At 44.1% G+C, this 23,754-nt stretch overlaps 1 long non-coding RNA gene and 1 other non-coding gene across 2 annotated transcripts in view; both read left to right on the top strand.

Annotated features, from left to right (window-relative positions):
* The window catches only part of LOC130707396 (uncharacterized), a 30,076-nt gene extending 13,269 nt beyond the window's left edge, over positions 1-16,807 (top strand). The window contains exons 2-3 of the long non-coding RNA XR_009007289.1: positions 470-679; positions 16,642-16,807. This is a non-coding gene — a long non-coding RNA (uncharacterized LOC130707396). The remainder of the gene's footprint in view (positions 1-469; positions 680-16,641) is intronic.
* A 5,941-nt stretch (positions 16,808-22,748) lies between these two features.
* LOC102997755 (uncharacterized) overlaps positions 22,749-23,754 on the top strand; it is a 69,772-nt gene continuing 68,766 nt past the window's right edge. Inside the window, exon 1 of the transcript XR_009007095.1 lies at positions 22,749-22,904. This is a non-coding gene — a transcript (uncharacterized LOC102997755). The remainder of the gene's footprint in view (positions 22,905-23,754) is intronic.

Raw genomic sequence — 23,754 nt, forward strand, 5'->3', positions numbered from 1 at the left:
CACCCCACCGCAGAGAGAACATTCCATTCTGTGTCAGAAGAAGAGAGTTTCATGGCCCATATGGTGCTGTTGGACCCACAGTGTTTGTACATAACGGCTGTCTGCTGGGTAGGGGTAGAGCTAGTGGCTGAAAGGGGGCAGGGTGGGGGGCGGCACACTCTGTGAAAGAGCACATAGTAAAGCAGGTAAGTAAGCAGTAGGGTCAGCTGTCAGAGCAACCCAGGGTGCGGCCAAGGGCAAGTCATTTCACCTGTCTGAGCCTCAGTTATCTCACCTGTGCAATGGGGCTACTAACAATAGCCACCACATTCAAGTGCTATGAGGATAACACGGAACCTGTGAAGGGACTTGGTACTGAGAAAGCCAAATAGTAGTTATTATGTTGGAAAACTAAGTGTCATGTTTATTTAGCATTTTATGTTTGCAAAGAGAATTTCTAACTTCTTTTTTTCTTTTTAATATGAACTAGTTTTTGCTGCATGGAGAAGGAAGTTTGGTTTGGATTTACAAGTCTCAGGAGAAAGGTAAATGCATTTTCCTGGGCCTCTGTTGAAGCAGCCAGGTGCCACTTCCTGGAGCTGTTGCTGGTCCCTAACATAGCCACAGAGAGCATCAGGATACAGGACACCGAAGGACCTCACTGTTCCAGAGGATGCAGCAGAAAATACGTCAAACCCATGTGAGTAAGACAAGGCCAAATCACCCATTCCACAAACAGTCATGGAGCAGCTGCTTCGTGCCCAGCCCGTACTACAGAGCCCTGCACAGCTGAGGGTCCCTGGAATACAGGGGTTTTATTGGGGAGGGGGGAAACTTACTGCACATACGAGCTAATATTTATTCAGTGCTTATTAGATGCCAAGTATGTTATAAGGACAACAAACAAGTCTTAGATAAGATCTTTGTCCCCCTATAGCTTGTGTTTTTTTTTTGTTTTTTGTTTTTTTTAATTAATTAATTTATTTATTTATTTTTAATTTATAGCTGTGTTGGGTCTTCGTTTCTGTGTGAGGGCTTTCTCCAGTTGTGGCAAGCGGGGGCTACTCTTCATCGCAGTGCGCAGGCCTCTCACTATCGCGGCCTCTCTTGTTGTGGAGCACAGGCTCCAGACGCGCAGGCTCAGTAATTGTGGCTCACGGGCCCAGTTGCTCCGCGGCATGTGGGATCTTCCCAGACCAGGGCTCGAACCCGTGTCCCCTGCATTGGCAGGCAGATTCTCAACCACTGCGCCACCAGGGAAGCCCTATAGCTTGTGTTTTATTGTAATTTTTAAAAATTTTATTGAAGTATAGTTGATTTACAATGTCATGTTAATTTCTTCTGTACAGCAAAGTGACTCAGTTATACATACATACATACCTATATATATTCTTTTTCATGTTCTTTTCCATTATGGTTTGTGACAGGATATTGAATATAGTTCCCTGTGCTGTACAGTAGGACCTTGTTGTTTACCCATCCTATATATAATAGTTTGCCTCTGCTAATCCCAAACTCCCCATCCTTCCCTCCCCTACCCTGCCTCCCCCTTGGCAAGCTCAAATCTGTTCTCTATATCTGTGAGTCTGTTTTTGTTTCATAGATATATTGATTTGTGTCATATTTTAGATTCCACATATAAGTGATATCATATGGTATTTGTCTTTCTCTTTCTGACTTACTTTGCTTAGTATCATAATCTCTGAGTCCATCCATGTTGCTGCAAATGGCATTATTTCATTCTTTTTGATGGCTGAGTAGTACTCCATTGTATATATGTACCACATCTTCATTATCTATTCATCTGTCGATGGACATTTAGGTTGTTTCCATGTATTGGCTATTGTGAAGAGTGCTGCTTTGAACATAGGGATGCATGTGTCTTTTTGAATTAGAGTTTTGTCTGGGTATATGCCCAGGAGTGGGATTGCTGGATCATATGGCATCTCTACTTTTAGTTTTTTTGAGGAACCTCCATACTGTTTTCCATAGTGGCTGCACCAATTTACATTCCCACCAACAGTGTAAGAGGGTTCTCTTTTCTCCACACCCTCTCCAGCATTTGTTATTTGTAGACCCTTTAATGATGGCCATTCTCGCTGGTGTGAGGTAGTTCCTCATTGTAGTTTTGATTTGTATTTCTCAAATAATTAGCGATGTTGAGCATCTTTTCATGTGCCTATTGGCCATCTGTATGTCTTCTTTGGAGAAATGTTTATTTAGGTCCTCTGACCATTTTTTGATTGGGTTGTTTGTGTTCTTTTGTTGTTGTTGAGTTGCATGAGCTGTTTGTATATTTTGGAAATTAAGCCCTTGTTGATTGCAACATTTGCAAATATTTTCCCCCAGTCTGTAGGTTGTCTTTTCGGTTTTTTTTATGGTTTCCTTTGCTGTGCAAAAGCTTATAAGTTTGATTAGGTCCCGTTTGTTTATTTTTGCTTTTATTTCTATTGCCTTGGGAGACTGACCTAAGAAAACACTGGTACAATTTATGTCAGAGAATGTTTTGCCTATGTTCTCTTCTAGGAGTTTTAAGGTGTCTTGTCTTATATTTAGGTCTTTAGTAGCTTGTGTTTTAATGGTGCTTCTATACATGTTACTTTCCTCTGCTTTTTTGGGGAGTGTTATACGCACATTAAAATTTGTCTTTTTGAGTGTACAATTCTGTGAGTTTCAACAAACACAGACATGTAACCACCATCACAATCAAAATATAGAATATGTTCCCCCTCCAAATTTTCCTCGTGCTCTTTAGTGGTAAATAAGGCCTCTCCCCCAACCCCAGCCACTGGAAACCACTGATCTGATTTTGTCCTTATAGTTTTGCCTTTTCCAAAATGGAATCCTACAGTATGTAGCCTTGAGTCTGCTTCTTTCTTTTATCTTAATGCTTTTGAGATTCACCCACATTGTTGTACATATCAGCAATTTGTCCCTTTTCTCTTTAACTTTTCATTCTAAAATGTTTCAAATATAAATTTTTTTAAATTAATATATTTATTTATTTTTGGCTGTGTTGGGTCTTCGTTTCTGTGCGAGGGCTTTCTCTAGTTGTGGTGAGCGGGGGCCACTCTTCATCATGGTGTGCGGGCCTCTCACTGTCGTGGCCTCTCTTGTTGCGGAGCACAGGCTCCAGACGCGCAGGCTCAGTAGTTGTGGCTCACGGGCCCAGTTGCTCCGCAGCATGTGGGATCTTCCCAGACCAAGGCTCGAACCCGTGTCCCCTGCACTGGCAGGCAGATTCCCAACCACTGCACCACCAGGGAAGCCCCTCAAATATAAATTTAAAAGAATAATAGTGTGGGAATTCCCTGGTGGTCCAGTGGTTAGGACTCAGTGCTTTCACTACTGTGGCCTGGGTTCAATCCCTGGTCAGGGAACTAAGATCCCACAAGCCACACGGCCAAAATAATAATAATAATAATAATAGAGTGAATACCTTTAAACCTACCACCTAGATTCAATAATTGTTTGCATTTTGCTGTACTTTAAAATAACATCTATAACAGGCATATATTTGCTGAACCATTGGAAAGTAAGTTGTAGATACTGACACTTCACCTCTAAAACTTCAACACATATCACCTAAGAATGAGTGGTGACCATACGTTATCACACCTAAGAAAGGTGACAATAAATTCCCAAGTGTCATCTACTATTCATCCATTTGCAAATTTCCCCAGTTTCAAAAAAGACTTTTATAGTTTTTATCCACTTGCTAGAGGGGTTTTTTTTGTTTGTTTTTGGGGTTTGTTTTTTTTTTGCCTGAGCCCAGCAGCTTGTAGGATCTTAGCTCCCCGACCAGGGATGGAACCCTGGGGCCCCAGCAGTGAGAGTGCCAAGTCTAATCACTGGACTGCCAGGGAATTCCCAACTAGAGTTTTATTTCTAAACTTTTAGTTTTGAAATAGTTATAGACTCATAGGATGTTGCAAAAATAATAGAGTCTCATGTACCCTTTAACCATCTTCCCATAAAAATGACATCTTACATTGAGCTGTAGTAAAATATCAAAACCAGGACACTTGCAGTGGTACATTACTGTTAACTAGACAACAGAACTTATTCAGTTTTCACCAATTTTTAACCTGCATTCATTTGTGCGTGTTGGGGGGGAGGTGTATGTTTAGTTCTATGCACTTAAATCCCAAGTAGAGATTCCTGTAACTACCACCACAGTCAAGATTGTTACTGTTGAGCAGAAGCAAGAAGAACTACAAACCTGCAGCCTGTGGAACGAAAACCACATTCACAGAAAGATAGACAAAATGAAAAGGCAGAGGACAATGTACTAGATGAAGGAACAAGATACAACCCCAGAAAAACAACTAAATGAAGTGGAGATAGAAAACATTCCAGAAAAAGGATTCAGAATAATGATAGTGAAGATCCAGGACCTCAGAAAAAGAATGGAGGCAAAGATCGAGAAGATGCAAGAAATGTTTAACAGGACTTCCCTGGTGGCACAGTGGTTAAGAATCTGCCTGCCAATGCAGGAGACACGGGTTCGAGCCCTGGTACAGGAAGATCCCACGTGCTGCGTAGCAACTAAGCCCGTGCACCACAACTACTGAGCCTGTGCCCTACAGTCCGTAAGCCACAACTACTGAGCCCACGTGCCACAACTACTGAAGCCCGTGTGCCTAGAGCCCATGCTCCACAACAAGAGAAGCCACCGCAATAAGAAGTCTGTGCACCACAACGAAGAGTAGCCCCTGCTCACCGCAACTAGAGAAAGGCCCGCGTGCAGCAACAAAGACCCAATGCAGCCAAAAATAAATAAATTTATTTTTTAAAAAAGAGAAATGTTTAACAAAGACCTAGAAGAATTAAAGAACAAACACCTACAAGAATTAAAGAACAAACAAACAGAGATGAACAATACAGTAACTGAAATGAAAAATACACTAGAAGGAATCAATAGCAGAATTACTGAGGCAGAAGAACGGATAAATGACCTGGAAGACAGAATGGTGGAATTCACTGCTGCGGAACAGAATAAAGAAAAAAGAATGCAAAGAAATGAAGACAGCCTAAGAGACCTCTGGGACAACATTAAACACACCAACATTCGCATTATAGGGGTCCCAGAAGGAGAAGAGAGAAAGGACCCAAGAAAATATTTGAAGAGATTATAGTCGAGAACTTCCCTAACATGGGAAAAGAAATAGCCACCCAAGTCCAGGAAGCACAGAGAGTCCCAGGCAGGATAAACCCAAGGAGAAACATGCTGAGACACATAGTAATCAAACTGACAAAAATGAAAGACAGAAAAAGTATTAAAAGCAACAAAGCGAAACAACAAATAACATACAAGGGAACTCCCATAAGGTTAACAACTGATTTCTCAGCAGAAACTCTACAAGCCAGAAGGGAGTGGCATGATATATTTAAAGTGATGAAAGGGAAGAACCTACAACCAAGATTACTCTACCCTGCAAGGATCTTATTCAGATTCGACGGAGAAATCAAAAGCTTTACAGACAAACAAAAGCTAAGAGAATTCAGCACCACCAAACCAGCTCTACAACAAATGCTAAAGGAACTTTTCTAAGTGGGAAACACAAGAGAAGAAAAGGACCTACAAAAACAAACCCAAAACAATTAAGAAAATGGTCATAGGAACATACATATCGATAATTACCTTAAATGTGAATGGATTAAATGCTCCAACCAAAAGACACAGCCTCGCTGAATGGATACAAAAAACAAGACCCATATATATGCTGTCTACAAGAGACCCACTTCAGACCTAGGGACACATACAGACTGAAAGTGAGGGGATGGAAAAAGGTATTCCATGCAAATGGAAATCAAAAGAAAGCTGGAGTAGCAATACTCATATCAGATAAAATAGACTTTAAAATAAAGAATGTTACAAGAGACAAGGAAGGACACTACATAATGACCAAGGGATCAATCCAAGAAGAAGATATAACAATTATAAATATATATGCACCCAATATAGGAGCACCTCAATACATAAGGCAATTGCTAACAGCTATAAAAGAAGAAATCGACAGTAACACAATAATAGTGGGGGACTTTAACACCTCACTTACAGCAATGGACAGATCATCCAGGCAGAAAATTAATAAGGAAACACAAGCTTTAAATGGCACAATAGACCAGATGGATTTAATTGATATTTATAGGACATTCCATATGAAAACAGCAGAATACACTTTCTTCTCAAGTGCACATGGAACATTCTCCAGGATAGATCATATCTTGGGTCACAAATCAAGCCTTGGTAAATTTAAGAAAATTGAAAGCATATCAAGCATCTTTTCTGACCACAACGCTATGAGATTAGAAATCAATTACAGGGAAAAAACATAAAAAGCACAAACACATGGAGGCTAAGCAATACATTACTAAATAACCAAGAGATCACTGAAGAAATCAAAGAGGAAATCAAAAAATACCTAGAGACAAATTACAATGAAAACACAACGATCCAAAACCTATGGGATGCAGCAAAAGCAGTTCTAAGAGGGAAGTTTATAGCAATACAAGCCTACCTCAAGAAACAAGAAAAATCTCAAATAAACAATCTAACCTTACACCTAAAGGAACTAGAGAAAGAAGAACAAACAAAACCAAAGTTAGTAGAAGGAAAGAAATCATAAAGATCAGGGCAGAAATAAATGAAATAGAAACAAAACAATAGCAAAGATCCATAAAACTAAAAGCTGGTTCTTTGAGAAGATAAACAAAATTCATAAACCTTTAGCCAGGTTGATCAAGAAAAAGAGGGAGAGGACTCAAATCAATAAAATTAGAAATGAAAAAGGAGAAGTTACAACGAACATGGCAGAAATACAAAGCAACCTAAGAGACTACTACAAGCAACTCTATGCCGATAAAATGGACAACCTGGTAGAAATGGACAAATTCTTAGAAAGGTACGAACTTCCAAGACTGAACCAGGAAGAAATAGAAAATATAAACAGACCAATCACAAGTAATGAAATTGAAACTGTGATTAAAAATCTTCCAACAAACAAAAATCCAGGACCAGATGGCTTCACAGGTGAATTCTATCAAACATTTAGAGAAGAGCTAACACCCATCCTTCTCAAACTCTTCCAAAAAATTGCAGAGGAAGGAACACTCCCAAACTCATTCTACGAGGCCACCATCACCCTGACACCAAAACCAGGCAAAGATACTACAAAAAAAGAAAATTACAGACCAATATCACTGATGAATATAGATGCAAAAATCGTCAACAAAATTCAGCAAACAGAATCCAACAACACACTAAAAGGATCATACACCATGATCAAGTGGGATTTATCCCAGGGATGCAAGGATTCTTCAATATATGCAAATCAATCAATGTGATACACCATATTAACAAACTGAAGAATAAAAACCATATGATCATCTCAATAGATGCAGAAAAAGCTTTTGACAAAATTCAACACCCATTTATGATAAAAACTCTCCAGAAAGTGGGCATAGAGGGAACCTACCTCAACATAATAAAGGCCATATACAACAAACCCACAGCAAACATCATTCTTAATGGTGAAAAACTGAAAGCATTTCCTCTAAGATCAGGAACAAGACAAGGATGTCTACTCTCACCACTATTATTCAACATAGTTTTGGAAGTCCTAGCTACAGCAATCAGAGAAGAAAAAGAAAGAAAAGGAATACAAATTGGAAAAGAAGAAGTAAAACTGTCAGTGTTTGCGGATGACATGATACTATACATAGAGAATCCTAAAGATGCCATCAGAAAACTACTAGAGCTAATCAATGAATTTGGTAAAGTTGCAGGATACAAAATTAATGCACAGAAATCTCTTGCATTCCTATACACTAACAACGAAAGATTAGAAACAGAAATTAAGGAAACAATCCCATTCACCACTGCAACAAAAAGAATAAAATACCTAGGAATAAACCTACCTAAGGAGACAAAAGTCCTGTGTGCAGAAAACTATAAGACACTGGTGAAGAAATCAAAGATGACACAAACAGATGGAGAGATATACCATGTTCTTGGATTGGAAGAATCAATATTGTGAAAATGACTATACTACCCAAAGCAATCTACAGATTCAATGCAATCCCTATCAAATTACCAGTGGCATTTTTTACAGAACTAGAACAAAAAATCTTAAAATTCGTATGGAGACACAAAAGCCCCCGAATAGCCAAAGCAGTCTTGAGGAAAAAAACAGTTGGAGGAATCAGACTCCCTGATTTCAGACTATACTACAAAGCTACAGTAATCAAGACAATATGGTACTGGCACAAAAATAGAAATATAGATCAATGGAAAAGGATAGAAAGCCCAGAGATAAACCCACGCACCTATGGTCAACTAATCTATGACAAAGGAGGCAAGGATATACAATGAAGAAAAGACAGTCTCTTCAATAAATGGTCCTGGGAAAACTGGACAGCTACATTGAAAAGAATGAAATTAGAACACTCCCTAACACCATACACAAAAATAAACTCAAAATGGATTAAAGACCTAAATGTAAGACCGGGCATTATAAAACTCTTAGAGGAAAAAAACATAGGAAGAACACTCTTTGACATAAATCACAGCAAGATCTTTTTTGATCCACCTCCTAGAGTAATGGAAATAAAAACAAAAATAAACAAATGGGCCTCAATGAAACTTAAAAGCTTTCGCACAGCAAAGGAAACTATAAACAAGACGAAAAGACAACCCTCAGAGTGGGAGAAAATATTTGCAAATGAATCAACCGACAAAGGATTAATCTCCAAAATATATAAACAGCTCATGCAGCTCAATATTAAAAAAAACAAACAACCCAATCAAAAAACGGGCAGAAGACCTAAATAAACATTTCTCCGAAGAAGACATACAGATGGCCAAGAGGCAAATGATAAGCTGCTCAACATTACTAATTATTAGAGAAATACAAATCAAAACTACAATGAGGTATCACCTCACACTGGTTAGAATGGGCATCATCCGAAAATCTACAAACAACAAATGCTGGAGAGGGTGTGGAGAAAAGGGAACCCTCTTGCACTGCTGGTGGGAATGTAAATTGATACAGCTACTATGGAGAACAGCATGAAGGTTCCTTAAAAAACTAAATATAGAATTATCATATGACCCAGCAATCCCACTACTGGGCATATACCCAGAGAAAACCATAATTCAAAAAGACACATACACCCCAATGTTCATTGCAGCACTATTTACAATAGCCAGGACATGCAAGCAACCTAAATGCCCATTGACAGACGAATGGATAAAGAAGATGTGTTACATATATACAATGGAATATTACTCAGCCATAAAAAGGAATGAAATTGGGTCATTTGTAGAGACGTGGATGGATCTAGAGACTGTCATACAGAGTGAAGTAAGTCAGAAAGAGAAAAACAAATATATATTAATGCATATATGTGGAATCTAGAAAAATGGTACAGATGAACCAGTTTGCAGGGCAGAAATAGAGACAGAGATGTAGAGAACAAAAGTATGGACACCAAGGGAGGAAAGCAGGGGGGGGGGACGAATTGAGAGATTAGGATTGAGATATATACACTAATATGTATAAAATGGATAACTAATAAGAACCTGCTGTATAAAAATAAATAAATAAAATTAAATTTTAAAAAGAGATTGATAACTGTTACATCACAACTGTTAACATCACTAGGAAGAACTCTCTAGTGCTACCTCTTTGTAGTGACACCCATTCCCACTTCATGCCTCCCTGGTCCTCCTCCCTGACCCCTGGAAACCACTAATCTGTTCTCCGTCTCCATAGTTTTGTCATTTTGAGAATGTTGTATAAATTAAATCATACAGTATGCAACCTTTTGAGATTGAATTTTTTCACTAAGCGTAAGGCTCTTGAGGTTCCTCCAAGTTGCTGCATGTATGATTGGTAGTTTGTTCTTTTCTATTGCTAAGTAGTATTCTTACATGGATGTGCCACTGTTTAGCCATTCACCAGTTGAAGGATATTTGAATTGTTTCCAGTGTTTGGTGATTATGAATCAAGTTACTGTGAACATCTGTGCAACAGGTTTGTGTGAGAATATAAGCTTCACTTCACTTGGGTAAATACCTAAGAGTGGGATTGTTGGGTTGCATGGTAAGTGTAAATTTATGTGAAATGGCTAAATTGTTTTGCCAGCTGGCTCTACCATTTTGCATTCCCACCAGCATTGTATGAGGGTTACGGTTGCTCTGCATTCCTGCCAGCACTGGGTATTATCACTTTTTTATAAAAATGTCAGCCATTCTAATACACGTGTAATACAACCCCACATAACTCTTAAACCGTAAGTAAGACCGTGTCACGACCCTTCTTAAAATACGCTTCACATCACGCTAAGAATAAAATTCAAGCTCATTTCTGAGGCCTGCCAGACCCTCTCTCCTGACCTCTGGGTCTCACTCGGCTCCAGCCGCAGCAACCTCCCTGTTGTTTCTGACACCCTAAGCTTGTTCCGCTGGAATGTTCTTACCCTCAGTATCCAGGTGACTCAGTTTCTCGCTCCATTTACTCTCTGTTTAATATCAGTTTCTCAGAGGCCTACCCTGATGGTCCAAATGAGCCCCATCCCTCCACTCAGCTCACAGTTCTCCTACCCTGTTTTATTTTTCTTCAAGGCACTTATCTCTGCTTGACACAATACTATATCCATTACTGAACTGTTTACTGTCTGTCTCCCCCATAAGGACAGGGATTGGCTTTTTGATGACTGTTTCCAGTGCTTAACACAGTGCTTGGCACATAGGAGACACTCAATAAATATTTGTTGAATGAATGTGTATCGGAGACCTCTTGTGACCCTCCTCCCATCCTGGCCCACCTTTTACTCAGCCGTCGCCATGACAACCAGTTTTGGGGCAGGTAAAAGCGCCTTGGGTTAGCTGCTCCCCACAGGTCTTGCCTTCTGCCCAGGCTTGTGTCTGGACTCAAGCACTGTGGCCTGGAAGTGTGAGGAACTTAACCCTACTGGGGCAACCCTGGACCCACAGATATACGCTCGTTTCTCTGATGCTCGGTGGACAGTTCTGAGGTGCCCTCCGTGTTGCTCCTCAGCAGGTCCTCCCCGCCGGATTGAGCCCCACTTGCCCACAGTGGTGACCAACTCCATAACACACCATTGTCCTGCTTTCCTTCTTTCCAGTCCCCCTCTCCCCACGCCGCTACTCCTGTTCCCGGGGGCCTGGTACATAATAAATATTTATTAAGTGAATAAGGTAATTACTAGCAACACACATACACACAGACACACAAAAGAAAAGAAAAAAGAAAATGTATGTCCACACAAAGACTTGTCATGAATTGTCATAGCAGGTTTATTTATTTATTTATTTATTTAATTTTAGATTTTTTTAAATTGAAGTATAGTTGATTTACAGTATCATCTTAGTTTCTGGTATATAGCAAAGTGATTCATAGAGAGATAGATAGATAGATAGATAGAGATATTCTTTTTCAGATTCTTTTCCATTATAGTTTATTACAAGGTATTGAATATAGTTCTCTGTGCTATACAGTAGGACCTTGTTGTTTATCTCTTTTATATATAGTAGTTTGTATCTGCTAATCCCAAACTCCTTATTTATTCCTCTGCCACCCCTTTCCCCTTTGGTAACCATAAGTTTGTTTTCTTTTTTTAATTTATTTATTTATATTTGGCTGCGTTGGGTCTTCCTTGCTGCATGCATGCTTTCTCTAGCTGCGGCGAGCGGGGGCTACTCTTCATTGCGGTGCGTGGGCTTCTCATTACGTTGGCTTCTCTTGTTGAGGAGCACGGGCTCTAGGCATGCGGGCTTCCATAGTTGTGGCTCGCAGGCTCTAGAGCGCAGGCTCAGTAGTTGTGGCACACGGGCTTCGTTGCTTTGCGGAATGTGGGAACTTCCCAGACCAGGGCTTGAACCCTTGTCCCCTGCATTGGCAGGTGGATTCTTAACCACTGCGCCACCAGGGAAGCCCATAAGTTTGTTTTCTATGTCTGTAAGTCAAAGCAGCATTATTCATAATAGCCCAAAACTGGAAATGGCCCAGGTGTCCATCAACAAGCAAATAGATAAATTGTGGTATATTCATACAATAGCTTACTACTCAGTAATAAAAAGAAACAAATGCTGATAAATGCTACAACATGAATGGACCTCCAGAACATTATGCTGAGTGAAAGAGGCCAGACAGGAGAGTACATACTGGATGATTATATTTACACTGGTTTTTTTTGTTTTTGGCTGCACTGCGTGGCTTGTGGGATCTCAGTTCCCTGGCCAGAGATTGAACCCAGGCCACAGCAGTGAAAGCGCTAGATTCTAACCACTAGACCACCAGGGAAATCCCTGGATGATTACATTTAAATGAAGTTCTAGAACAAGCAAAATGAAGCTATGGGAACAGAAAGCAGAGCTGAGATTGACTGGGGCTGGCCATGGGGAGGGAGGATATTGACTGGAAAGAGGACTCAGGAAAATTGTACAGATTATGGAAATATTCTATATCTTTCGTAGAGTGGTGGATACTTGGGTATTTGTCAAAACTCACATAACTGTACACCTTAAACATGTGCATTCTATTGTATGCAAATTATACCTCAATAAGGCTGATTTTTAAAGTGAATTAACTATAAATGCTACGAAGGGAAGAAAATATGGTATGTAAGAGAGAATGGGGGGAAGGAAGATTACTTTTGATTGGTTGGCCAAGTGATTCTTGAGGAGGTGACATTTGAGCAGAGATTTGAATGTCAAGAGGGAGACAGCCATGGAAAGATCTAGGGGAGGCCATTCCAGAAAAAGGTCAATGTGGGAACAAAGACCCAGAACAGGAAGGAGTTTGATAATCTTGGGACCAGTCTGAAGGCCAGTGTGACTAGGTGAAGTGGGTAGGGCAGAGACTGGTACGGACAGGGTGGAGAGCTGGGCAGAAGCCAGATCACGTACAACCTTATCAGCCCCAATAAAGGTGTGGAATTTGAAATGAATAAAATGCAAATCCCTCATGGGTCTAGTGGAGCAGAAACACATAAGCAAATAAAGGCAATACAGGGTCATGGGTGATATTCTGGGGACGTGTACAGGGAAAGAGGAGGGAGTAGTCAGCGCTACCTGGGAACATCTGGGAAGGCTTCCCAGAGGAGGTGACATTTCAGCCAAGACTTGAAGGAAGAGTAGCAGAGGAGAAAGGGTGTTCCAGTGGAGGGTGCTGTGTCTATAGTAGCCCAGAGGTGAGCAGCTCCATGGAACATTCAAAGACCTGAGCATAACATAAGTCTAGTTGGAGTTTTGCCTCTAGGGGAGTGGCAGGAGATCTGAGGTTGAAGAGAAAGGCTTTTAAATGCCTCATCAAGGACTTCCCTGCCGGTCCATTGGTTAAGACTGGGAATTTCCACTGCAGGGGGCAAGGGTTCGATCCCTGGTCAGGGAACTGAGATCCCACATGCCGTGAGGTGCGGCCAAAATACATAAACGCCTCATCAGACTTGATCCTGCAGGGAATGGGAAACCCCTAGAGAATTTTAAGTAAGAGAGTATTAGGGCCAAGTTTATATTTCGGATCAAGACCTCCAGATTGGGCACATGGAGAGCAAGACCGCTGGTTCTGGTGTGAAATCACGGGGAAGGCCTGAACAAGGATGAGTGGGGCAGGGAGAAGGGCCAAACTCTGCTACGAGGTAATCAGAACTATCCCGAACTCAGGGAACTTCAGGTCTCTGGCTTGAAGGCCTGGCTTCCCTGCAGGACGGTGGTCCAGTTAAGCCGGACACATGAGGAGAGACAGGTTGAGGAAAACATCTACAGAGTTTGAGGCACCAGAGGGCCATAAGTGCTAACTTTTATGGGCTCTGCTCCCTCAGAGGGCTTGTTACTTGAAGATTCCTAGGCCCTGGCCCCAGTGATTCGGAAGCAGTGGGTCTAGGATGGAGCCCAGGAAACTGCATGTGTACCCAGTGCCCCTCCCACTCTGACGCAGGTGGACCCCACACCTACAGAGCTGTCAATTTGGCCTCTCCAGGGAGGGGCCTGGAGCAGGAGGTGGACGACAGGCACACTCTCATCTGGACTGTGGCCAAAGCAGCCAGAAATTCAGGCAAAGGTGGTGTCCAAAATAAGGCTCTGGGGGTAGTGGGTGCAAAGGTCTCCCCTGCTGCAGCTAAAGAGTTGCACTAGAGATAAACAGCAAGGTTCTACTGTATAGCACAGGGGACTGTATTCAATATCTTATGATAAGCCATAATGGAAAAGAATATGAAAAAGAATATATATATGTATAACTGAGTCACTTTGCTGTAGAGCAGAAATTAAACACAACATTATAAATGAACTATACTTCAATAAAATTAAAAAAAAAAAAAAGAATTGCACTAGAGTGGCCCTGGTCGTCATGTGTAACTCCTGATCACCTGACCAAGGAGCCACAGAAATTAGCGGTAGGGCCAAGATGAAGCAGATACCTTTTAACTTGTTCCCTCTCCGAGGGTGTGGATGGAGGGTAGCCATGGTGGGGATACATGGAGGCTTCGGTGACCTGGAGAAGTGCTCTGTGCAAAGAGAGCAGCTTTTGCGCGCATCAATTTACCCTTGCAACATCTCTATGTGCCTGGGCCTATTATTATTTCCACTTAACAAATGAGAAAACTGAGGCCCAAAAATATTTAGTAAAATGTTCTGGGTTCCAAGATGAGGATGTAGGGGAACTGGGGCTGGAATGCAGGTCTCTGGACACTCCTAATCATAGCATTACCCTGCCTCCCCGAGTGGGAGAAGTCACTTCACCTCTTAAATCAGGGGTCCCCAAACCCAGGGCCATGGACCGGTTTCAGTCCATGGCCTGTTAGGAACCGGGCCACACAACAGGAGGTGAGTGGTGGACGAGCAAGCGAAGCTTCATCTGTATTTACAGCTGCTCCCCACCGCTCACATTACCGCCTGAGCTCTGCCTCCTGTCAGCATTATGGTGAGTTGTATAATTATTTCATTATATATTACAATGTAATAATAATAGAAATAAAGTGCACAATAAATGTAATGTGCTTGAATCATCCCAAAACCATCCCCCCACCCCACCCCACCCCCGGTCCGTGGAAAAATTGTCTTCCATGAAACCAGTCCCTGGTGCCAAAAAGGTTGGGGACCGCTGTCTTAAATGATCGTCCAAGCAAGGGATGGGGGAGAGTACACGTTTTCCTTGTCCTGTCCCTTTCAGAAAGTGTCTAAGTCCTTACCATGTGTGTTTTCCAAAGAAAAGGCTCCCAGGGCCCAGAAGAGCTAGGATCTAGAGCCTCATGGTACAAATCGACTTGTAGGGTCCCAGCCAGGAACAATTGCCCATCTTCTAAGAATCTCACAGCAGTGCCACATGCCTCAGCTTTATCCAAGCAACAGAAGGAGGTGGTGGAGGCGGCGGTGGCAGCAGCAGCCTCAGCAGCAGCAGCAAATCTGTCCCCAGTGCACGACAGCATTGTTTTGCTGTGATGGAATACACATGGCATATGTCTGCAAAGTTACTATCTTGAGAGCGGATAGAAAGGGGATTTTTCATGTGCCAGATTTCACTTTCCTTTCTGAAACAATTCTTGTAGTAAACAGAGGTTTTCTGATCTTGCTAAGATCCAGAAGATGGGAATTCCTTTACACATTTTAAGCAAAACTATTGTCTTGTAGAGTTTCAGTCTATTGATGGTGCAAATGTTTTTTAAACGTGGAAGCTCTCCTGTGCCCCCTCCCTCCCTCCAAAGGCCAGGACAGGAAGAGGCACTGCCACCTATAGGCAACCAACTCTGTTCCAGTCTCAGACCACCCCAGTGATGAGACCACCGTCTGTCCTGTGGCTGCCATCCCCTGGCAAACAGGGTGGGTAAGAGGAAAGGCTTGCTGAGCGTGGGAGGCCTGGGGCGGAGGGGAAGAGGCAAGGAAGGGCCAGGAAGCGAGCAGAATGTGACTTTTAGGAGGAGAATTATTTTGAACCACATCTTGTGTGCTGACAGCATAATGATCATTATTAGGACCTCAGATGCAACACGAAGCCCGCCCTGAAGTTAAATTTTCCCTTTCCGATAAGCGTGGCCTGTCAACCCAGCCTAAGATGGCTCAGTGCAACCTCCTCCACGGTAGGGGGGTTGAAATGCTCCAGCTGCTCCCTCAGTTACCTTTCATTAAGGACTTTGCCTTATTGGTAAACAGGGGCACCTGTTTGCCTTAGCCTTATCAAATCAACCTGACAACTACTTTGTGCAAGAACCAGAGTTGTATTTGCATTTTTCTACCCACATTTAGTTTTGGGGGGGTGCTATTTCATGGAGGGGCAGACCTGTGGCCTGAATGATGCTCAGACAGATTGTGATTGGCTTTCACAGTGTTTTTAAAATTGGTTTTCACATCTAAATCCTGTTTGCCATCTTCTCTTGAAAAAAATCAGAAAACTTGGCCGCACTGGGCCACATTCCCCTGGGCCAAGTGGCCAGATAATGGCTCCCTTTGCACAGAGTTTGCTCTCCAGTTTGCCATAACCCCACCACTCCCCATCCTCCTCCTTCCACACCCTAAGAAAGGGTACAAGTTAAAAGGCAGATACGGAGAAACGAGTTTCAGTCTTGGCCCACCCCTTACCTCCTAGGGCCCCTTGAACAGGTGTCTACATCTCTCTGAAGCCTGTTTTTAATCCCTAGGAAGAAGAGAATAATGAGATAATGCATGCAGAGCACTGGCCAGAAGCCTTGCCTTAGAGGAAGCACTCACTGAGAATTTGCCCTGTATGTTTATTGGTGATTATGACTAATTCCTGTCAACGACGCAGGGCAGACCCAACACTGTATACAAATGGACACACCTACTGAAATGTAAGTTTGATATAAGCAAGGATTTTGAAAATCTGTTTTGCTTATTCCTACATCTCTAGAGCTTAGTACAGTCCCTGGCACATGGTTGGCAGTTGGCACTTAGTAAATGTGCTGACTGAATATGTGGATTTAATGTTTCCCTGAGTTCTTATTCTTCATATGTCATGTGCTAAATCATCATTTGTCCATTGTATAAATATAAATGCAAATGGACATATGGGCTGAGTATTTCAAATTTATATGTGCTGATTTTTTTTCTTATTTTCAAAATATCAAAAAGTAGGGAGATTCTTAAGAGTTGATGGGAACTTCATACTCAGTTGAGTCACAGCCTAGGAGAAAAATATGTTTTCCTCCAGGGCTGGGTTTCTAAGATCATTATCTGAATGCCAGGCCACTTCAGAAATCAGTGCTTCAAAAAGTCACAATTAAAATTGCACGGCTTTATGTGATGCCTCTTGAGAACTCAAGGTGCTGTACAAACACATTTAAAGCATGAAGTGCTCCCTGAAGCACTTTCTTCAGAAGTAATACTTCCAGAGAGGAGAGTGCACTTAGGTAAAACCAGTGGTGGGTTCTATGCCATGATCTCAGCAAGACAACCTCTGAGTGCTGGAGTTTGCACCCCAGTGGATGCAACTTTCCTGGAAATACGGAAGGTGAGTTGGCCCCCAAGTGGATTCAAAGCTATCCTACTGGAATAATATTGGAATATTATGTTACATGTGCCTACAGGACTCTTCAATAAGCTTGTGGTTTTGGTATCGGTGGCCTGTAGGGGTCAGCTGTGTTTTTTGTTTGCTAGGCATCCGTTCTTCCTAGTGCTGGTAACTAAGCTTCTATTTTCCTGGGGAAGCTGTTCCTTCCAAATTTTAAACTGTGGGGTTTGGGGGCCTAACCTTACTCCCAGGCTCCAGAGGACAGCATGGAACTAGCCAAGATGTCACATCCCCTGGCTGCAACCACACATTCAGAGAAAAGCAAGTTACCCAAAGCCGATGCAAACAGACTCCAGTCTGGAGCTTTTCTTAGTACTGTTGGGAAAGAGAAAGCCTTTTGTCTGCTGGGAACTTTTTGCTATGAGAATGTAATTCTGACACTCTCAGAGGGACTGCCTGAGAATGCAGAGAAAAGAGAGCTGAGAGAGCAAGAGAGGAGACTCCTGGTGATACTGTTTGAGTGCCTGGATCCAGCTATGCCTGAAGTTCAGATTTGCCTCTGGACTCCTGGTTTCAAGAGCCAATAAATTCTCTCTCCCTCTTTCTTAAACTGATTTGAACAGCATTTTAGTCACTTGCAGTGGAGATGGAGACACTCCTGACTAGCAAATTGGAATTCGAAAATGTAAATCAGAAAAAGAGGCATAAAACTGTGAGACTCATTGCTCAGGTGAAACCCAAACCTTGAACCATGACCAGAAGCAAACTCATGCCTCTTTCTCCTTCACATGAACCTCAAATTCCATTAGAACCAGGCAGAGCAGTGAGCTAGTGCACAGTAGAAGTGAAATTTTTTCCTCCTTTCTTTAATACCCTCACACAAAAAAAGAATCTGGTCCTTCTTTTCTGGGTTTTGTGCATGTGCTGCCCACACTCACTGGCTTTCCTTTCACATGTGTTCATTTAACTGCTTCCATGGGGGGAAGACATTGAAATAAGCCAGAGGCCAAGTCTTAGTGGATTTCTCCAGTGCTTTAAAACTCTGTTCTTAGGGGAATTCCACAGTGTTTGCCATTGAGCCTGAGAGCTCCAGAAAGTCATTGTTTGACTTGTGCAGCATGTAGAGATGTTAATTTAACAGGGTTACTGAGTGCCTCTGCCTGCCAGGCTCTGACCGCCACACACGTGTGAGCAAGGGGGCGCAGTCTTTCTCTTTTTCAGGAGGGGTGGTTTCTAGTCCTTGGTCAGCTCTTCCTTACCCTTTGGGGCCGCACCTTTGCCCCTACTCTCCCCTCTGACCAGGTTGAATTCTGGGGCTAAATGATTCTTTACAAAACACTGCATCCCATTCCCATTTCCCATTCTGAGGAGCTTCAGTGGTTTCCTATACTTTTTGTATTAAATCTATACTCTTCTCAGGCCTTAATAAAATTAATACTAATAATAAAGAAAAGTGAATAGTTTGGAGCACTTACTATGTGCCAAGCACCACATTTAGGTTTCATATGCATTATCTTAGTTAATCCTCAAAATAACACTATAGCTACACTGGGGGTGGGGATGAGGGTGGGAAATAAAAACACTGTAAAGTAGATAACAATGTTATCCCTATTTTTTTCCAGATAAGGAAGCTAACGCACAGAGAAGTTAAATAACTTACTCAAGGTCATGTGACCAATAAGTGATGGAGTTCGACCCTGTCACTCTGGCTCCAGACCCCATGTTCCTATCAGAAGGTTTTGCTGTCTCAAAATCTCCTCTACAATCTGCTGTGTCTCTACCTTATTTCTCACAACTGTCCAATTTCCACAGTCCACTTAGGCTGATCTTATGGCTATGCCCACCATTCTCTAGTGTTATTGCCTTTGCTTATTTGTTCAATCATTCATTCATTCATTCATTTATTCATTCAGCAAATATTTACTGAGCCCCTGCCCCAGGTGCTCATGTCGTCCAGATGATATAACCAAGAATGCTCTCTTCTCTCACCACTTCTCCAAATCCTCCAAATTTCAGGCTTTGTTCCAGACCCTTTCTTTTATACATCCCACTTCAGCCAATGCAGCTGGCATGGCATCCCTCTCCATGAATGCTGAGGGCAGAGTAGGGCATGACATAGTTTAGCACTCAATTTCACAGAGGCTTTGTGAGCTCTCAGGCTGTCTCACTGTCCTATCAGGAGTGTGATGTCTGGAGGACCGAGTCAGAGAACTTGCTCCTTTCATATCCATCACAGTGTGGAGTGTACATTAGGCATCCAAGAAACATTCTCTCACCCAACTGGTGAATGAACAAATGGGGTCCAATGAAAATACAACGATTTTTTAAAAAATTAATTTAATTATATTTTTGGCTGCGTTGGGTCTTCATTGCTGCACTCAGGCTTTCTCTAGTTGCAGTGAGCTGGGGCTCCTCTTCGTTGCAGTGCGCGGGCTTCTCCTTGAAGTGGCTTCTCTTGTTGTGGAGCATGGGCTCTAGGCACGCGGGCTTCAGTAGTGTGGCACTTGGGCTCAGTAGTTGTGGCTCACGGGCTCTAGAGCACAGGCTCAGTAGTTGTGGCGCACGGGATTAGCTGCTCTGCAGCATGTGGGATCTTCCTGGACCAGGACTTGAACCCATGTTCCCTGCACTGGCAGGCAGATTCTTAACCACTGTGCCACCAGGGAAGCCCTACAATGATTTTTTAAATGGCCTTCTGAAAAACTGTGACTCTGGGTTCTTCCTTTGACCTAGAATTCACCTCAAGTTGATGACAGTCTCCTGAGGTAGGTATTATACCCATTTTACAGATAAAACTGAGGCTCAAGGAAGGTGGGTAACTTGTCTGATTTCACAAAATGAACAAACCTCAGAGCACAAATTCCCAGCCCCTGCATCATGCTGCCTCCACAATCCTTGGATGTTTCTCCTGAGTTCACAAATGTTGAAAATCCATTGCAGTTCCAGTGGCTAATGGACTTTCACAAAAAATATGCTTTGTCAGGACCTTCCACACAGACATTTTTCTTTATTTCTGGGAATGGAAACTTGTGAAGAAACTCCAGTGACTTCTACATCTGGCTGGCTGCTTACTCCTGGGACTTGAGGTCAAATCCTAGAAAAGAGTCATGTGGGATGTGCTCCCTGGCCATGTCTCTGGTTCTTGGATGCTGCCAAGTAACATTCCTTGAGTTTGTACTCATATGATAGCGCTCCTTCCTCAAGGGGGTGGTGGGGATGGGGGTGGGGAACGTTCTATTTTTCCTTTGGTGGTTATGCCCTGTCACACCCAAGCAGCTCAGTAAAAGAGGAGTGGCCAAGGACCTTACTGAAAACACTGTTCTTTCATCTCTTCTCCCCCAGCATGACCCCATATGTCCCAGCTGCCCTCTCCAGCCTCGCTCCCTTGCCGGGGCAGTTATCTCCACCTTCTCCCTCACCCTCACCTTGCCCTGACCGCATTAGAGCCTCAGAGGCCCTGTGCTTTCCCCTCGGGCCTCCATCAGGTTCTTCTCACCTGCTCCTCCTTCTCTGCAATCCTCACGTTTGCAGCCTCTCAGCCTCCCTTCCCTTAATGCTGTTAGTACACGTTTCCTTTCAGCAGCCTCTCCCCAAACCACTGCTCCTTCTCCTTTCTCTAGACCCCTTCTCCAGTCTCTCTGCTCCTAGCACTTCTCCCCTCCACTGCCTCCCTCAAACCTCATTCTAGCCCAACTCTTCCCCAACCTGTCCCTAACCTGCAGTCGGAGTTCCCCTCCTCAGATCTGCCACCCCAGGTGTGACTGCCCCTGCCCTGCTCCCACCATCTTCCTGCCTCCTAATCTCTGACCTTTGGGCCCCGGGCTCATGTTTTAAATCTCTTCTCTCCTATTAGTATAACTCTGACTGGAGTCATGACTATCTTTCACAACTGTCTTTTATTCCCGTTTGTATGCTAGTTTCTTTTTTTTTTTTTAAGATTTTTTTTTTGATGTGGACCATTTTTAAGGTCTTTATTGAATTTGTTACAATATTGCTTCTGTTTTATGTTTTGGTTTTTTGGCCACGAGGCCTGTGGGATCATTGCTCCCCGACCGGGGCTCAAACCCGCATCCCCTGCATTGGAAGGCGAAGTCTCAACCACTGGACTGCCAGAGAAGTCCCGCTAGTTTCTTTTTTAAATAAATGTATAAAAATAAAGAAGTGTCACTTAAAATGAAACTATTAAGTAAACAGTACAGGTGGTACTTGGATATGAGGTGCACCACCGATAAACTCCTGATCTTCAAGGATCATGCCTCAAGCAGCCTGGCATTGCTCATTGCCAGGCACCAAAATGTGCTCATTAGAAGTTATTTATAAAATAACTTTTTGGTTTAAAATCCCACAGGCTGAGAGGGAAGGACGACATACATGAAACCTCCATAGTGGTGCAGGGACTAGAAGAGTAAAACTTAAATGGAACTCAGAAAGTGACGGGATGAAATAAGCAGTGGCTTTCAAACCAGGACCTCCATGGAGTGTTAGATTTTCATTTTGAAGCTGATGGTCTATGTCTAGCAAATGGAAAGTCATAGAGGTGCAGGCATATGATTATAGTGAGCAAGGGGAGGAAATTGAAGAGAAAATCGATATCTAATCTGCAAAACAAAAAAGCTTTTCAAGTAGGACTTTCAGGCTTGTTCTAGGCTTTGCTCTGGGAGCGTTTCAGTGCTTTCTCTTTCTGTTGGAATAGAAGGAGGCCTTCAGGGCAGGAGGTCTGGGCCTGGGCTACAGCCCGTCTCGTCCCCTCTCCTGAATGAATGAAGTCTTATTACTTTCTCCAGCAAAGGCTGCACTACTTGTTGAGAGGCTTATGGGGAAAGTTGCCAGAGAGCAATCCAGTTATCAGCCTCAGCCCCAGTCCTCTCAGGTACAGTTCGCGGAGCAAACCCTCGAACCTACTTGGGTCTAGACCCAGAAAACACGGAGAGGAGCAGCCCACAAGCGAACCCTGCGTGCCACGCACTGAACAGGGTACGGTGGGGACACAGGCCCTGCCAGCCAGGCACTTGCACTGGCGGCGAGGGGATAACGTCTGGAGTCTCGGAGCACTGATCGAACTTGAGGGGAGTGCCTGTTGGAGTCTCAGGTATCCATCCCAACTCGGAGACCTGAGCAGCCAGGCCAGAGACGGACCTCGAGTCTCCGCGTCGCTAACAGCCCGGCAGCGCTCCAGGAGGCGCTTCCAGGCCCAGCTGCAGGGGACAGGGCTCTTGTTGTGACACCGCCCACCGCCTCGCCCCGCCCCGCCCCTTGCGGGTTGCCAAGGTGATCAGGTGACTCCGAGCTCGCGGCGCTCGGGCCGGTTGTGACGTCAGACGCGTCCAGGCTCCTCACTCGCTCCTTGGCAGGTGCGGCGCGACTTGTGCAGTCTCGTCTGATCCCAGCGGGTCCGGGCCGAACCAGTGCCTAGCAGGTTCGAAGAGAAGAGAGGTAAGGTGCGGCGGAGCCGGACCCGGCCAAGCTGGGACCAGGGAGGGGGTGAGGCGCGGGCAGGGCCCTTCCGGGGTTTTGCGCACCCCCGAGCTCCCCAGAGGACGCCGGAAGAGCGAAGGGCCCCGGGGCGGGATGGGCCGGCTCCGGCCGAGGAGCGCCGGCTCCGGCCGAGGAGCGCGCACGGGCTGGGAGAGAGGCCGGGAGCTGGGGAGCGGTTGCAGCCGGCCCGATGCCCACCCCGGCTCATCGCGGCTGCTCCTCCGGGTCCCGTCGCAGCGCCGCTGGCGGAGACTGGGAAGAGCCGGCGCCGCCCGCCCGGTCTCTGGGCAGTGGACTAACGGGCACCGCGTTGCGAGGAGTCGGCTGAGAGCTGGGCTCGCCACACCCGGTCTCGCGGGACGTCTGCGGGAGGTTTCTGCATCTCTTCGCCTTTGGCTGCGATTTCTAGGGCGCTGCCGGGGATCCACTCCGTGCTCTGAGCCGGGCCTGCTGGGGGCGGGAGAGCGCTCGGGAGCCCCGCGGGTGGGAGCAGGGGCCGGGTGTGTTCAGGAAAGGTGTTGCGGGGGGAAAGGAATCCTGACTGTTGAGAACGGTGTATAGGGATCTGAATAGACCTGTTGGAGGAAGTGAAATCTGAGCGGAGACCTGAGGGGGGCGGCTAATCTCCGGCAGCTGTGGGCGTTGGACGAGTAGAGGGAGGGAAAGGGGACCTCTGGAGAAGGAGACCTTGAGCCTTGCGCTGGAGGTAAGGGAAAGACGATTCGGTGACTTACTGGACCGAGTGCTAGGGCGGTTTTGGGGGCGGAGGGGAAGTTTGGAGATTTAGGGCCGGTTGTGAAGAACTCTT

Source organism: Balaenoptera acutorostrata, chromosome 2 (assembly GCF_949987535.1).
Source record: "Balaenoptera acutorostrata chromosome 2, mBalAcu1.1, whole genome shotgun sequence".
In the NCBI taxonomy this organism is placed as follows: Eukaryota; Metazoa; Chordata; class Mammalia; order Artiodactyla; family Balaenopteridae; genus Balaenoptera; species Balaenoptera acutorostrata.